The following is a 17,140-nucleotide window of genomic DNA, read 5'->3' on the forward strand; positions in this document are numbered from 1 at the left end:
TGTGAATGTATCCAAGGGGGTGTGACTGTGCGCATGCACTAAAGTAATAGCTTGTGTATTCTTGTGTGCTTGAGCATTAGCAACTACTTTTAGTTCAAGGGAAAAAGGTGCCATTTCCTATATGGGACTTTTGGTTGTATAAGTGTTTGTGGATTGATGGATCCATATACTGATAAGCTTAATGAAGGAAAAATAGAAATTGGCTCCTTGTCTTGGCCTTATACTGATAAGCTTGTACTTTATATAATTGCTTTTTGATTTGTTGTCTTGCATGAAGTGATCTACTACACCTTCAATGGAGAGAATATTTGCTTAAAAGTATAGGACACAAATGATTAAATTGTAAAGTTTGGATATCGACTAATTTTAATTTACCAAATTATATCATAACCTGCTTTCCTTTTTCGTTTTAAAAGAAGCACAGTTTACTAAGTTGAGCTTATGGACTTTAATAAAATAAGTTTGTTTTATTTTATTATTAAAACATGTTATTTTTATAAGATTTAAGCTTAAATTTAATCAAAATGATATAGAAGAATGATATAAGATTGATATAAAATTAATATTCCAAAAAGAATATAGGAGATAAAATGTTAAGTTAGTTTAAATATAAAATTAAAATAACTTTACTCGGATGTAAATGAAAAACTCTCATTACATAAATATATATTGATGTATTTTATGGCTAAACAAAATCAGTCCATTGATTAGTCAAACAATTAATTCGTTTCGTATCCTATATCTTTAAATAAAGTGGGGGGAATTATATATTTTTAATAAATTATATTTTATAGTATTATATATTATGATTTTAGTAAATTCATATAAGAATATTTAATATTAAGAATTTTATTAAATTATATATTTTTAATAAATAATATTTAATATAATTATGTTAAAATATGATTAAATTATTTATTATTGATATTAATAATCTTATTAAAATTTAATAACAATAACAATAAGCATTTACCTAAACAAATTTCTGCTAAGGGTATTCTAGTCATTTTAGTTTTTTCCCTTATGCTATTACACCTCCATTCCATTCAACCAAACACAAGAATACTATTACGCCTCTATTCCATTACATTCAACCAAACAATTGAATTGCTATTACGCCTCTATTCCATTACGCCTCTATTCCAATACAGCGAACCAAACGTGACCTTCATGTAATGTCCAATTCTACTAACCCGATTTTCGAGATGTGACAAATTTCAAACAAGCTGGCTCTTGATTACCAAATAGGTAAGGAGAGATTTGTTGCACGACGCTGGGTCAACAACTGTAACTAATTTATTAAAAGTATTGAAGTTATCATTGTGTCGATCATCGAACCTACGAATCAAACAAAAATTTCACCTTTGGCTAGAGTTTCTTCTCATCGATTTTCTTTTCTTTTCTTTTATGATCTCTTTTAATTTTGTTTAATTTTATTTTTAGTTTTTAATTTTAAACCTATAACACCCCTATACCCGTCCCGACTGTCAGGGCAAGATATAGAAATGCTACGTTTCTTGCCAAAACAACCATGGCTATAATCTAATGAACTGGGTTTCATGCAGTAAATATTTTAATATTATCAACTTAAAATTCCCATATTAAGTTGGTCTTAAATAAAATCTTATAAAATTATTGGGTAAATTTTGTTTCAACATTTTTTTCCATACAAAGCAGGGCTCAAGTATTGATACTGAATATAAGGTATCGGTTCCCTAGCTTAAGTATCGATACTCCTATCCAAGTATTGATACCAATTTGAGGTATCGATACCTTTACTATAATATCGATACTTTGACTGAAGTATGCATACCTTCCTTAAGGTATCAATATTTTACCCCTGGTATCGATACCAAATCTTGATTTGATGTTCGGAAATAAGAGAAATTCATTATGGAACAATTTGCATATTTATTCCCTAACTTCTCTACTCATTTCAAATTAGCCCAATATGTTCAAAATATGCGGTTTATCATCTAAGATCATTATCCAACAACCCATTTCTTAAATATATATGATATTTTCTTAATTGATGAACTCTATGTGCATACCTTTTGTACCAAAATATATAGAGTTAACACAATTATTGAAGTTTTACAAATAAGTCTTTTAGAGGACTTGTATTAGCAAAAATAGTTTAATTTTTCTGCATACCATCATTATTGCCAATATTTATCAGTCAATTCATCAATTAAGACTTCCTTAAAACATTCATTCATTTGATACTTCAACAGCTATCATTTACAATAATTTCTTAACAGTATAACTCTCCTATTATTTTGCTTCCTCCTCCTCTCCATTCCACATCTTTTATGTATATATAAGAATCTTTAGATTTTAGTATAACATGTTTATATGTAACATTAATTATAATTTCACTATTTACTTATGTGTTCATATCAAAGTTCCCACTTGTGTCATAGTCACTAAATTATTTATACCTTGAGCTAAAGATTTTGAAATTAAGATCCGCTTGATGTTTTTGAAACTAGACTAAAATATAGTTTTACCATAAGAAATTTAGAATTTTTACTTTATCCAATCAATACAGTAAATTCTTCAAAATTTCCCCTATTCTACTGCTTGATAGCTTCAACCTTTCTTTACTTAAAATTAATTATCTTTTAGTAAGGGTTTTAGATGATGTTTCTATTTGATTATTTTAAAAATAGACCCATTAAGAATTTAAAAATATAAATTTCATTCCCTAATAATTTTTTTACAATTTTTGATGATTTTCCAAAGTCAGAATAGGGGAACCCAAATCCTTTCTGACCTTGTAAAAAAAACTAATATATCTCAAAATCTACAGTTTCATTACTTGCATCGTTTCTTCCATACGAAACTAGGCTCAATAATCTTTAATTTCATATTTAATTCAACCTCTAAATAAATTTATATGATTTTTGGTGAATTTTTAAAGTTAAGCCATTACCGCTATCCAAACTGTTTTAATGAAAATATTTTCTTTTTCATGGTTCTTTGCACTATCTTTCATTCAGTCATACATAATCACCATATTTTGATTAATATTAAATTTAATCACTAATTTTTATGTGTAGATTACATATTCATTTCGTAATCTTAATGATTTTCCCAATACAAATCACATTTTCTCTTACTTACAAATTTAGTGTTTTAAATCTCTATACTTCATCAAATACTTTTTATTTCTATTATTTAGATTAAAATACATTTTTTATAGATCTCATTCACTACATATTTAACTAAATCTATTGAAATACAAGTAGGGTTAGTATGGAACTTACCCCTTTTGCCAAGAATTTCTTCCTTTTTTCTTCATTTCCCTTCCTTATCTTCACCACTTTCCTTCTTTTTCTTCTCATTTTCTTCACTTTCATCTATTATTTTATTGCTTCTAAACTGATGAATATATTCTTTAAAATCTTTACTTCATCTTTTTTTTCTTTGGTGTCTAAGGAAATTTTCAAAAATTTTTGGTGAAAAAGTGGATTTTCATAGCAAATGACTAAATTGTAAGAAAAATAAAACTTTCTCTTCTCTAGCTATCTCTCACGTTGGAATGTGAAAAGATGATGCATTATTTTTATCTTTCCTCTCTTTTTATACCAATCACTTTGATAATAAAATATTAACAAAAATCTAATTACAATATTAATATTATAACATTTATCTAATTATTTAATTTAAAATATCAATAAAATATCTCTCATGTCGTCATTACACTCTAGAATTCTCTCTCATGCTAATTGACAATTTTTCCCTTTATAATCCTTAAAAATTTCATCCTTGAATCATCACTTAATTTGGTAAAATTATAATTTAGTCTCTCATAATTCTCCATTTATTCAATTCAGTCTTTATTCATCCATTTTCCTTATTTTCTAGACTCTTCAACCCTTAAAATATTTGCATTATCGATCCTTCAAATTTTTTGTATTTATACTTTAACCCCTCACATTTTAAATTTTACACTTGAACCATAAAAATTTTCATATCTTTATGATCTAGTCCTTGGCTCAAATTAATATTTCACAACATACTTCTTATTTCATTTTTCTCTAACATCCCTTACCATTTACTTTTTTTGTATCTTATTTCACTAAGAATCTATGTCATATAATTTTCTACCAAGGGAGTTTTGAGGATGTTACAAAATCCCCCTTTATTTTTATTTTTATTAAAAAATAAAATTATCACTGGTCTATGTGGATACGATCTTACTTACCACTTGCTACTAATTCACCTTTTTCAAGTGAATTTTATTTTCATAGGTCTCGACAGCCTAACATGCATCATTTAAGCATTTTATAAATTAAATTTATCTAGTACACTTAAACTAACTACAAAAAAAAACATTTTTCTCATTTAAAACAATCTATTTGATTTTGTCAAAAAAAATAATCTATAAAAAAAAATCTATCCATTCTTTTATATATATATATGACTAGTTTTTAGTGCTTTAGAAAAACTTCTAATTATTAGAAAAGGAACTATCTAGCCTTTTTTAATATTATTATTTTTAAATGAAAATTTTATATATGATATATTATTTTTTAAAATTTAAATTTATATATAATATATATTTTTCACTTGTGTGAGGTTCTACTCGCAATGTGATTTTCACAATTTTTTTTTTTGGAAATAGACTTATTTAAAGGTATGGGAAGATTTTGACAAAAGTATGAAGCCTAAAAAATGGGCTTGAGAAAAAATTGCACTCTTTGAAATATGAAACAGGCTTGGGATCCAACATTTAAAACCCAAGTTGTCATGTCCCAAAATTCGGTCTAGTACATTCGGGTTAGTGGATTGGGTATCCAATTTAGATTTCAAAACTAATCTCAAAAATTGAGGGCCTAAAATTAGGTTCAGGAATTTAAAATTAAGTGTTCGGAAATTATTTATCTTAAATGGTTTTTTAAATAAATAAAATCATATTTAAAAAGAATTAAGCAAAATAAATTTTAATTAAAAGATGACTAATTTGTAAAAGGGTCAAACTTGAGAGTTGCCCAAAAGCAAATTGATCCAAGATTTAAAAATCAGTTTCTTTTTCAAGTAGTTTAAAACCCCTTTCATGATTTCTTCCTTCCCTCCTTCTCTCATTTGAATTTTTTTCCAAACACAAATCTATATATCCTTCTCTCCAAACTATTAAACCTTTTTTTTTTCTTACCTCCCAAACATTCAATTTCCTCTCAAATTTCAAGCAAACTCTCAATTTCTTCATTAATTTTCTCATTTTTCTCCAACGGATTTTCAAGAAATTCAAGCTTCAATTCATTTTTCTTGTCCAAGCAAGGTTAGATTATGATTCTTGATGGTGTTTTTATGCATGTTACTTTTTCAAATCAAGATTTGATCTTTTATAACGAGATTTTTATGGATTTAAAGATTTAAGCCGAAATTGAGCTCTAAAATGGTGAATTTCAGATTTCTAAGTTAAACCTCTACTTTTAAATGATTTTCGTCTTATTTTGAAGTGATTAAAAGGTTTTTTAAACTTAATTTAACAAACCATTAAGAGATTTTAGAGATTTGATTATTGTTGCTCTGGAATGTTCATATGTGGCAATTTTTTCAGAAAATTGAAAACTATTTTTTTAAGTGTTTGAAGTGGTATAGGTATATTCTAAAATGATACATAAGATTTTTAGAATAAAGTGTAAACAATATAAACAAGAAGTAACCAAGGAAAACTAAGATTTTAGGAAATCTAGTCAAATTTTTTATTTAAGAGAGGAGAGGACAGATCTGCATTTTTGTTGAAATTTGGTTGTGTTGTAGTTGTTAATGGCCATATTATATTGTATTTAATGTGTATGAAAAGTTACGGATCCATTGGAGTCCTCTATGAGTAAGGCGAAAGGCACAGAGAGCTCGTTTAAACTTTCGACAGTCAAGCGAAAGCTAAATCGGTGAGTGATCTGGAGTTGCTGCTTATAAACATAATTCAATGAGTTAATTGGAAGCTTAGGTTAGCCTTGTTGTGTGTCCATAGCCATTGGTAGTAAAACTGTAAACGGTCAATCCACAATTTGGTGTGTTGGTGGTTAGAGTTTTAGGGAACTCCCATTGTGGTGTGTAGCGGTGGGGTAGGATTTTTTATTATTATTAAAACTGATACTATATGGCATCTATGAAATCATGTGCATACAAACTTAGAATTTTCAGTAGGATATATTTATATTTACCTATTTGAATGAGTTATCTGTGAAATCAATATTCTAATATTGCTATTGTGAATTCTTGATGCTAATGATGGCTAAATTGAGAATTGATATTCCGAATTGCTACTTTATTGCAATTATTTTATGCATTATTATTAATATGCCTTACTGATTTTCGCACTGATTTTTTTGTGATTGAACTCACATTGAGCGTAATAGCTCACTCCCCTTACATTTTCATCATTATAGATAACTCACAAGTTTAGGACGCAAACGCGACATTTGGTGGGTCTCGGCTTGGTTTTGTTAAAATATTTTTAGATATATTATTTGATATTTTAGTATTCAGAGGTTGTATTATTATTTTAATTTGAACTGTGGCATGAGACTTAGGTTTTGAGTTTGTTTTTATCTTGCATGACCTTTATTTTAAAATTTAGGGCAACATGTTATGATTATTGATTAGTATGCATGGACCCTGGTTTTTGTTTAAAACTAATAAATATTACTTTCCCGTTGTTAAATCATGATTAAAATTTTGAGGAATAATAAATCAGTATGTAACGAAGTCTTCTTCTAAAATAAACAAATGTTTGAAAATGATTGTTTTTAAAACCCCGATAGCTTATTGGATCCTGTGACTAATGTAATCTTCTTAATTTAGGTCTAACGTCTAGGCCGAGTTGGTGAGGTTACAGATCATGTCATTACGATGCAACACAGTAATTGTTTTTGTCTTGTTTTGCTTTCTTTGCTATTTAGTCCAGCATATCATTAGTGAAATTGGAGTCCAAAAATGCTATAAAATTCTTTGAAATTTTGCATACTTAAGATTTAGATGTTTAATTTCGCAATTTCATAAATAATTTTGCAATATGGTTATTTTGTACATTTTGTTTGTTTCTACGATTTAGTCCCTAAAACTTTATTTTTAAAATTAGATAAGAAATATTAATCGATTTAAACTTATTCTTTCAATAATGATTTTAATAGAATTCTAAGAACTAAAGGTATATCTAATTTGTTATTTTATGAGTGCTGTTGTGTGATGAATGTAAAATGACGAAATTGCCTTAGGATATCGTTTGAATGATTTTGTTAGATAAAGCATGCTATTAGGGTTCGAACAACCATCCTTAATTGTTGATCGTTAGTTATGCATGATAATGTTGTGGTGTGAATGGTGGTTTGTAGTGTGGTCACGTAAGTGACTAATGTGACGTTCTGAGTTCGGGTCAAGCTATCCTTGCCAAGTTTGGGGTGCCAAACAAGCCCAACCTATTTTCTACTTTGTAATATTTTTTTATATAGTATGTGATTTATATAAAGTAGAATTAACTATATAATACTATTATGGAAACATTAAAGGATAGTGTGAGATCGATACGATTTTTTTGAATTTTTGAACTGAACCAGGGCTTCGGGTTTCCATATTGTTTTTGGGCTTTGAGTTGTTGTACTTTATTTAGACAAGATTAACTTTGGATTTGGACTTTTCAAATTTAATTTGATAAAATTATATTTATTTTATGTTTTTAGGCACTATTTTGACTCTTTTTTTCAATTATACGTAAAATCTCAATTAATATATTTTTCTAAAAAGTAAGTTGTGAAATCTATAATTATAAATATTTATTAAAAATCTAATTAAATCTTGATTTATCTACTCTCAATCTTCATTGAACATAATCAAATGTTAAATTATTTATATTTTTATTTGTATTTTATAACTTTTAACGTGTAATGACAAAAAACACACACCTCAATTTGGAAATATTAATAACGATAACCAAAATTTTAGAAATTTTAAAAACAAAAATAATAGAAAAAAACACAATACATAATAAGCAAAAAAGAGATGAACACTTTAATTCTTGAAAGTTTTAACAATAATAATAGAAAACAATGAAATCGTGAGAGATTGAGAATGAAATTTGTATGATAGAAGCTATATTTAAAATTTAGAAGCAATAAGTTTTGTTTTGGATTTTAAATGAATTTATATATTGGGCTTATTTGTTAAAAAAATATTGGTTTCTTTTTGGAATTTTTAATCAAGTTTTTTTTTTGACTTTTTGGTGTCCAAAAGAATAAATCGAACCCGAAAAAAATTGATGTGGTTCGATGGCATCATTTAACCGGAATCGAATTGAACTATAAAAAACCTAAATCGAACCAAACCAAACTTTCAGTTTGACTTGATTTTATCAATTTGATCTGTTGCTCAGCCTTATTACAGGATATGTTAAGTTATCTATGTTTAAAAGAAATTCACAAAAATAAAATAAAAATATTCAATTAATAAATATTAAATTAGAAATAAAATATTTTTTAAAACTAAAATGGGTGGGCTATTGTCAAATATGGATGAGCTTGGGCAAAACTTAAAACTCGTATTTCAAGTCGAGTCGGGCTTGAGCAACCATAAAGTGTACTAGTATCACTACATATGTTTGACCAAACCCAAACCATGAATACCTTTATTTGGAGATTAGAGTTTAGTTAGTTCATGTGTGTAACACCATAAAATTAGTAAAAAAAATGTTTAAACCACTTAAAAATGATTAAATTCGGTTAAAGCTAGTTTAAATGTTTCATTTTGTTGTTATATTTTATAAAATGAATGTTTATATTATTATTATTTATTTATGTTTGTTTTCTTTTGTTTTGTATTTTCCTTGATTTTTTTCTAAGTTTCTTTATGAATTTTCTTTATAGATAAGAAAAGGAGAGTAAGAGAGAGATAAACACACAAGCTTTGTTAACTTATGTTATAATAAACGTAACTAATGACGATAGATGTAACACCCCTTACCCGTGTCTGACGCCGGAACAGGATACGAGGCATTACTGGTTTTAAACACAAGTAACCATGCAAAATCAGCCCATAAAATTTCATTTTGCTTAAAACTATCTATACACATGCATATCGTCCCTTATAAGGGCCTACGGGGCCCTAAACATACATTGGAAGTGGTTCAGGACTAAACCAGAAACTTTAGAACACTAAGAAAATTTTCATGTTTTGGAGGGTCACACTTAGTCACATTCAATATTCATCATCAACAACTCTTATACGTGCATAATTATATCTAATTAACATACATTACCATTAAGCAAAACTTAGCCATTGGACATCTAGACTTCTAGCACATACAACCATTAGGAATTTAGGCCATACCCACAACTCATCATGTATCATGCAAACACAACTCACATCACAAGACATTGGCATATAATTAATATATATATAAAGGCTTGCAACCAATTAGCCAATATAAACCAAGTTACATGGCTACACATAAATCAAACCTTTAACCATTACAAGTCAAAACATTTGGCCAAAACATAATAACTCATACACAAAATGGTTGGGCCCTTATACATGCCATAAACTTAAAATGCTTGAATACATTGATACCAATCAATAGCTTGATAGTGTGATAGAATCTCCGACGATCTCCAACCCGAGCTAGTATCTGTGACACTATAGGAAAAAGAAAGAAAGGGGGTAAGCTATATAGCTTAGTAAGTTGGTATGTAAATAATAAGCAATCTGTTAACATGCTTTTACCAATCCTCACAATATGTTCTCAAGATAATACAATCATAATTGCACATAGTTCCACTATTTACTCATATTTATATCAAGTTATCTACTTGAGTCATAGTCACTAAATTATTTATATCTTGCGCTACGGAACTCCAAATTAAGATCTGCTTAATTTTCTGAAACTAGACTCACATATATTCTTACCATAAAATTTTCAGAATTTTTCGTTTAACCAATAAGTACATTTAATTCTTCAAAGCCGTCCCTATTCTGCTGTCTGATAGTTCCAACCCTTCTTCACTGAAAATTAATTATCTCTTAATACAGGACTCGGATGATGTTCCCATTTGTTTCTATTGAAAATAGACTCATTAAAATTTAATTTCATGTCTTATTCAACCTCTAATGTGATTCCCACAATTTTTGGTGATTTTTCAAAGTTATACAACTGCTACTGTCCAAAACTATTTTATTGTAAATTTTACTCTTTCATGATTTCCTTATTTTCATTTGCATTTCTTTACTTTCCATGCTTATTCCATATACGTGACACACAAGTCATAAACTTATCATTCAACCATGGTCACAAGCTAGTGCATATAACCAAAGCCTTTTTTCGAATTGATCACTTGATAAGTCATTTCATAAGAAATTGTATAATTTAACCTTACCACTCTTTCATGAGCACTAGCATATTTTCACTTAAATACTTGCCATTTCAACCAATAGCCTGGCATTTGCTTAAGCATCAAGCAACGACACTGGTTAGCGTACTTGCACATATTGCTTATAAATTCAATATTAATAAACTTATTTTCTCAACATGTCACACTTGAGTTTATTACTCGTCTCAACATACATAATTTCTTTGTCAAATACAATATAATCAATAAATACACTTCCTTCATATCAAAATCAATAATAATCTGTAAATCTTCCAATTCAATCACATAAGTCTCTTACCATTTCTTACTAAATCGAAGAATAGCTTATAGATATGAGTACATCGTTCTTTTTGTGCCATAATCCAACTATGGTCTTACACATGCATTTCCAAGGCTCTGCCATGGTCTTATATTTGTAGTATCATAACCTAGTTATGGTCTTATCATCAGAATGCCATATCCCAACTATGGTCTTACATATAAACATTGCCATGGTCCAACCATGGTCTTACGTTCATAGTGCCATAACCCAGTTATGGTCTTATCCGTCAATTCATCCTTTGTCATAAAACGATTGTTCTCAGTCCCGCGTTCAATCTAAATTAAGTATTAAATTCGATAATATATTTCCAATAATAATTCAATTTCAACAATAAAAGATATATATATATATAATATCCATCACCAAATAACATTCACTTTAATCAAAATTATACAGAATATAGTTCATACGAACTTACCTCGGTAGCATAATCGGTGAAAAGGGCTTATTCATCATATTCTTTGTTTTTCCCTCGTTCTAAGTTTGAATCTCGTCTTCCTTGATCTATAACAACACATTTGACTTATTTATTCATCATGCTACTCAAATTAGCTCAATTTCACATTTTTGGTAAAATTACATTTTTACCCCTAAACTTTGTCATATTTACACTTTTGCCTCTAGGCTCGTAAAATGAAATCCATTCAATTTATTTACTACGCATGCCTAATAAAACCTTTTTCATGCTTATAGCAGCCCACATATTTCACTTATTCACTCTTTTACCACACAATTTATCACATTTCTCAATTTAGTCTTAAATCGACATTTTTTTTATCAAAATCACTTTACAAATGTTGTTTATCTAACAACAAGGATGCATTTCCTATCATCAATTATGAAAATACACATGTATTCATCAATGGAAAAATTTTCAAACTTTAACAGTTTTGAAAATGAAGGTACGGAATAGCTAAATCGAGTTACTACAACTCCAAAAACGTAGAAATCATTAAAAACGGGACAAAAATCGTACCTAGATCGGCCATAGAATTTTGGCCGAATGTTTGCTCATCCATGGCTGCCCATTTTCTTCATAAACGGTTGAAGAAGAAAGAAAAAAGATGATAGTTTTTAAATTTTGTCTTATTATACCTTTATTAACTTAATTACCAATTTACCCTTTTCTTTTCATACTAATTTCAAAAATACCAAATAAATATCTTCCTCTAACTTATTAATGGGCTAATTATCACATAAGGACTTCCACTAAAAATTTTATAACTATTTAATACCTCTAGCTTCTAGAACTCAAGTTTTGCACTTATTACGATTTAGTCCTTTTGACTAAATTGAGTGCCCAAACGTCAAAATTTTCATACGAAATTTTCATAGAATAATTCTGTAAAATTTTAGACCATAAAAATATAATAAAAATAAATTTTTCTCGTCAGATTTGTGGTCCTGGAACTACTTTTCCGACTAGACCCAAAATCAGGTTGTTACAATAGAACAATCGCAAAGCAATAAGAAAAGGAAAAATAAGAATACATAGATTTTATGTGGAAACCATGGCCCTTAGCCTTTCACCCCCACAAATCCCCTTTTTTTGCCACTTTATTTATTTCTTCAACAAGTGACAGGATTCAGGTCACGCAATCTCTAACAATCTCCACCTTGACACGAATTCTCAATGAACAAGTTCTCCACCTTTTCCACAAAACTGCATAAGGGGTATTATTCAACAATGAACACCAACGAAGTTCAAAAAATTCTCAAACTTAGTTATAAGAAGTGACTTAGTCATCATATCCGCGGGATTATCATGAGTACTAACTTTGCTCACAACAATATCACTATGAGCAATAATATCACCCACAAAGTGATACCGAACATCAATATAATTTGTTCTTTTATGAAACATTTGATCCTTCGTAAGGAAGATAGCACTCTGGCTATCACAAAACACTGTATTGATCTGAAGGTCCTTACTGAGTTTACCAAAGAGTCACTTTAACCAAATAGCTTCTTTACAAGCCTCATAATCATGTACTCAGCTTCAGTATTAGACAAAGCAACTGTAGTTTGCAAAGTGACTTTCCAACTGATGCCGCAACCCCTAATAGTAAAGACATACCCTGTATGAGACCTTCTTTTATCAATGTCTCCAGCAAAATCAGAACCAACATACCCAAAGACTCTATCTCTAGTTCTTTCAAACTGTAAGCAAACATCAGTAGTATCTCGTAAGTATCTGAAAATCCACTAAACTGATTTCTAGTGTTTCTTATCGAGATTTGTTGTGTATCTACTAACTGCATATGATAAATCTGGATGTGAGCAAACCATAGCATACATGAGCGGTCCCACTACACTAGAATATGGAACACATGACATGTAGTTAATCTCATCATCTGATTACAGAGACAAGGCCTATGAAAGTCTAAAATGGGCTGCTAACGAGTACTAACAGGCTTGACACTCTGCATATTGAACCTACAAAGAACTTTCTCAATGTACCTTTTCTGACTTAGGTATAATTTACGTGTTTTTCTATCTTTGAGAATCTTCATCCCGAGTATCTTCTTTACTGCTCCCAAATCATTCATCTCAAATTCTTTACTAAGCTGGGTTTTAACCTTTCTTATCTCTCTTTTATCTTTGGTCTTTATCAACATGCCATCAACATAAAGGAGTAGATATATAGATGAAACATCACTACTCTCTTTAAAATAAACACAACTGTCAAAATTGTTTCTTTTGAAATCATAAGTAGTCATAAATGAATCAAACCTCTTGTATCATTGCCTAAGTGATTGTTTCAGGTCATAAAGGGACTTTTTCAGCAAGCAAACATAATCCTCCTTTTTTAAGACTATAAAACTCTGGTTGTTACATTTAAATATCTTCCTCAAGTTCTTTATGTAAGAATATTGTTTTCACATCTAACTATTCAGGCTCCAAATCATACATGGCCACAATACTAAGCAAGGCTCGAATCAAACTATGGTTAAAACAGGAGAAAACACATCTATGAAGTCTACACCTAGAATCTGATTGTAACCTTTTGCAACCAACCTTGCTTTATACCTAGGTTCTTCAACTCCTGGAGTCTCTTCTTTCTTCTTGAACACCTATTTACAACGAATAATATTTTTACCCTTAGGAAGCTTTACTAGGTTTCATGTTCTATTCTTATGGAGTGATTCCATCTCTTATTGCATAGCAATCATCCACTTTCCTGAATCTTCACAGCTAACTGCCTCGAAATAATGAGATGACTCTTGATTTACTTCTATATCTTCAGCCACATTTAAGACATAAACAACTAGATTGGCCTCAATGAATCTATTTGGAGGTTTAATTTCTCTTCTAGGTTTGTTCTTGGCAATAGAATATTGTGGAGCTGACTGTGGTGAAAAAGTAACTCTACTTTTAGTTTCTGTACTAACCTGAGGAGTAGACTCTGTTGTAGATCCTAGACCAATCTGAAGCTCTATCTGCTTTATATGTGTGTTTGAACTTTGTTGGTCCTTATCGAAAAGATCTTTAAGAGGTAAGTTATGCAGCATAGCAGTCTTGTAAAAAATAACATCTTTGCTAATTACAACTTTCTTAGTTTCAGGACACCGTAAACGTATATCCTTTAATACGACCCTTAAATCCAAGGAAAACACACTTCATATATTTAGGTTCCAATTTACCCTTATCAACATGAGCATACACAGGACACCCAAAAATCTTCAAATAAGAATAATCAGCAGGAGTACTAGACCATACCTCTTGTGGAGTCTTTTCTCAATGGCAATGAATGAAAATTGGTTAATTATAAAACATGCAGTAGAGGTCGTTTCAGCCCGAAACAACTTCGATAAATAAGTATTCCACAATATAAATCGAACCTTTTCCATGATTGTTCTATTCATTCATTCTGCAACACCGTTTTGTTATGGAGTATAGCGACCTGTCAAATCACGAACCCTTTTGATTTGCACAATTTACTAAATTTATCAGAACATAATTCCAAGCCGTTATCTGTGTAAAGGTGTTTTATCTATTTTCCTTTCTGCTTCTCGATCATAGTACATGTCATACATCACTAAGTGTTCTGATGACTCCATCGAATATGTTAATTTTTATCCTGCCAATACTTGCAGTAATACATGAAACATTATTTTCCATCAAAACAACATTGTTGGACACTGTTTCATATGTTGTAAACCAAAATCGATTGGGACTCATATGGAAGGTGCAACCAGAATCGATGATCCACTCGTCGCTCACTTTAAAGTTGCCAGTAGAAGTAACTAGGAGTTCACCATCGCTGTAGTCTTCTCCTACACCAATTTCACTAGATTATTCTAGTTGTTTTCCCTTTTTATTTGCAACCTCCATTTTGGTCTTATTCTGCAACTTATAGCACTCAGACTTAAGGTGCCCTTTCTTTTTGCTGAAGTTATAGGTTTTACCTCTTTTTGAAGATCTCGATCTACCCTTAGATTTACTGTCAGGATTACATTCTTGTGTCCTCCCACGATTATCACCAGTATTTCATTCTTGTCTCTCACGGACAATGAGACCCTCTCCTTGAGATTCAAATCCAGTCATAAGATGCTTCATCTTGTCATACGAAGCTAAGGAATCATAGACTTCATTAACTGTGAGAGATTCATGCCTATACAAAATCGTATCTCTAAAGGTTGTATAAGACAGAGGCAATGAACAAAGCAAAATTAACCCTAAATCCACTTTATCATACTGAACCTCCATGGCTTTTAAGTCTGAGATGATTTCTTTAAACACAGTTAAGTGTTCGACCAAAGATGTACCTTCTTCCAAATGATGAGAATAAAGACGTTGCTTCAAATGCAACTTGCTAGTTAGGGTTTTCGATATACAGAGCTACTCCAGCTTTGTCCATAATATAGCGGCGGTCTTCTTCTTCAACATGTCCTGTAGAATGTCATTTGACATATGCAGACGTAAATACGTTAGAACCTTTCGATCATTACGCTGCTTCTCTTTAGTTGTCAATGTCAAAGGCATTTATCTACCCCTAGCAGGGCATCCTCCAAATCTATCTGTGCAAGAACTGTCTGCATCTTTACCTACCACAACGCGAATCTAGTGTTACAATCCAACAACAAAACATCATACTTCATCATTATTGTGATCGAGACGAGCAACCCAAAAAGCTCTGATACCAGTTTGTTATATTAAACATACCTAATGGCAGTAGAACGATCGCAAAACAATAAGAGAAGGAAAAATAAGAACACACAGGTTTTGCCACTGTATTTATTTCTTCAACAAGTGACAAGATTCGGGTCACAGAATCTCTAACAACGTAGTTTGGAAACTATCTACTCTGTGTACCCTTACTTAATGAATGGTTTATTCAACAATTGGTCCAACAAACTATTTGTTAAAGCCTAATATACCCTTACACTAGAAGCAAATGCAACCTAGTAGATAACCCAACTTGTTAGAACCACTTACCCAAATAAACTCACTTACAATAAATTTTAACTCTCAAAAAATGCCTATAGTAGAGTGCAAACAACAAAGTAAATGCTGACAATAATTACACAAGAAAATAATGCAAAAACTCTCTCTCAAAGACGTGCCAAGCCACGTGAATAAAATAACCTATTTATAATAATAATATGACAGTTTCCTCAAGTAGTTATGTGAAGATAGAATTATCATTTTTAATTATATGATTATCCTAGGTAAAAACTTCCAATATTTATCTCAAAACAAAGTTTTTTAAGCCAAGTAAAATCAACAACTTAATCACCAAGTAAATGGCTTAAGGATATATCAGCCTTAGTCGATCACCAATTAGTCAATCTCAATCACCATCATTTAAGAAAGGATAGAACATATTCTTAGGATCATTTGGTTATAGAGAAATGAACCATAAGGATCAAAAAAAAAACACACACACACACACACTAACAACTAACTCTACTTGAGTTGTCTTGAAGACACGTCGAAACTATTGTCCAAACTATTTACATCTGTTCAAACATGAGAATAAACAAACAGTTCAAAGAGTTGTTCAATCATGAGATGAACATCAATAACAAGACAACTAAAATCCCAACAAAATTATTGAATCAAACTTTTTCAAAGTTGAGTGATAATCCATTATATATATATATATTGTCAAAGAATTTTTGTTCATTTATCAAGTCTAGCAATTATCATTTAAGGATAAAGATAGTCATAAATTTGAATAAATAATTAAATTAATTAATTTTTTTCCACTAGAGAATCATTTTAGCCTCATATATAGGAGAACAAAAGGAGATGAGGTTTGGAGTAGACGGCATGCCATTTTCTCTTAAGCCAACAAATCCTGCTTAGGTGTTTGTAAAAAATGTAGGGCTAAAAATATGAAAGATACGTATGTTGATGTTGCTTGTATGTATCAAAACAAGGAAAAGGAAAATAATAGTGTATCAATGTGCATGTAAATGATTGTGAATCACATGCATGC

The 17,140-nt window shown here is 30.1% G+C and overlaps 1 long non-coding RNA gene across 2 annotated transcripts; it reads right to left on the reverse strand.

Moving 5' to 3' along the window:
* Positions 1–9,400: 9,400 nt before the first annotated feature.
* LOC107918362 (uncharacterized) lies at positions 9,401–11,758 on the reverse strand. 2 transcript variants are annotated; one of them, XR_001690069.2, is made up of 3 exons: positions 11,672–11,758; positions 11,114–11,199; positions 9,401–9,642 (listed from the first exon to the last, which is right to left on the reverse strand). It is a non-coding gene; the product is annotated as an uncharacterized lncRNA (long non-coding RNA). The 2 variants fall into 2 exon arrangements; XR_001690068.2 differs by lacking the exon at positions 9,401–9,642 and adding an exon at positions 10,616–10,970.
* Positions 11,759–17,140: the final 5,382 nt, after the last annotated feature.

This window comes from Gossypium hirsutum, chromosome D08, assembly GCF_007990345.1.
Source record: "Gossypium hirsutum isolate 1008001.06 chromosome D08, Gossypium_hirsutum_v2.1, whole genome shotgun sequence".
Classification (NCBI taxonomy): domain Eukaryota; kingdom Viridiplantae; phylum Streptophyta; class Magnoliopsida; order Malvales; family Malvaceae; genus Gossypium; species Gossypium hirsutum.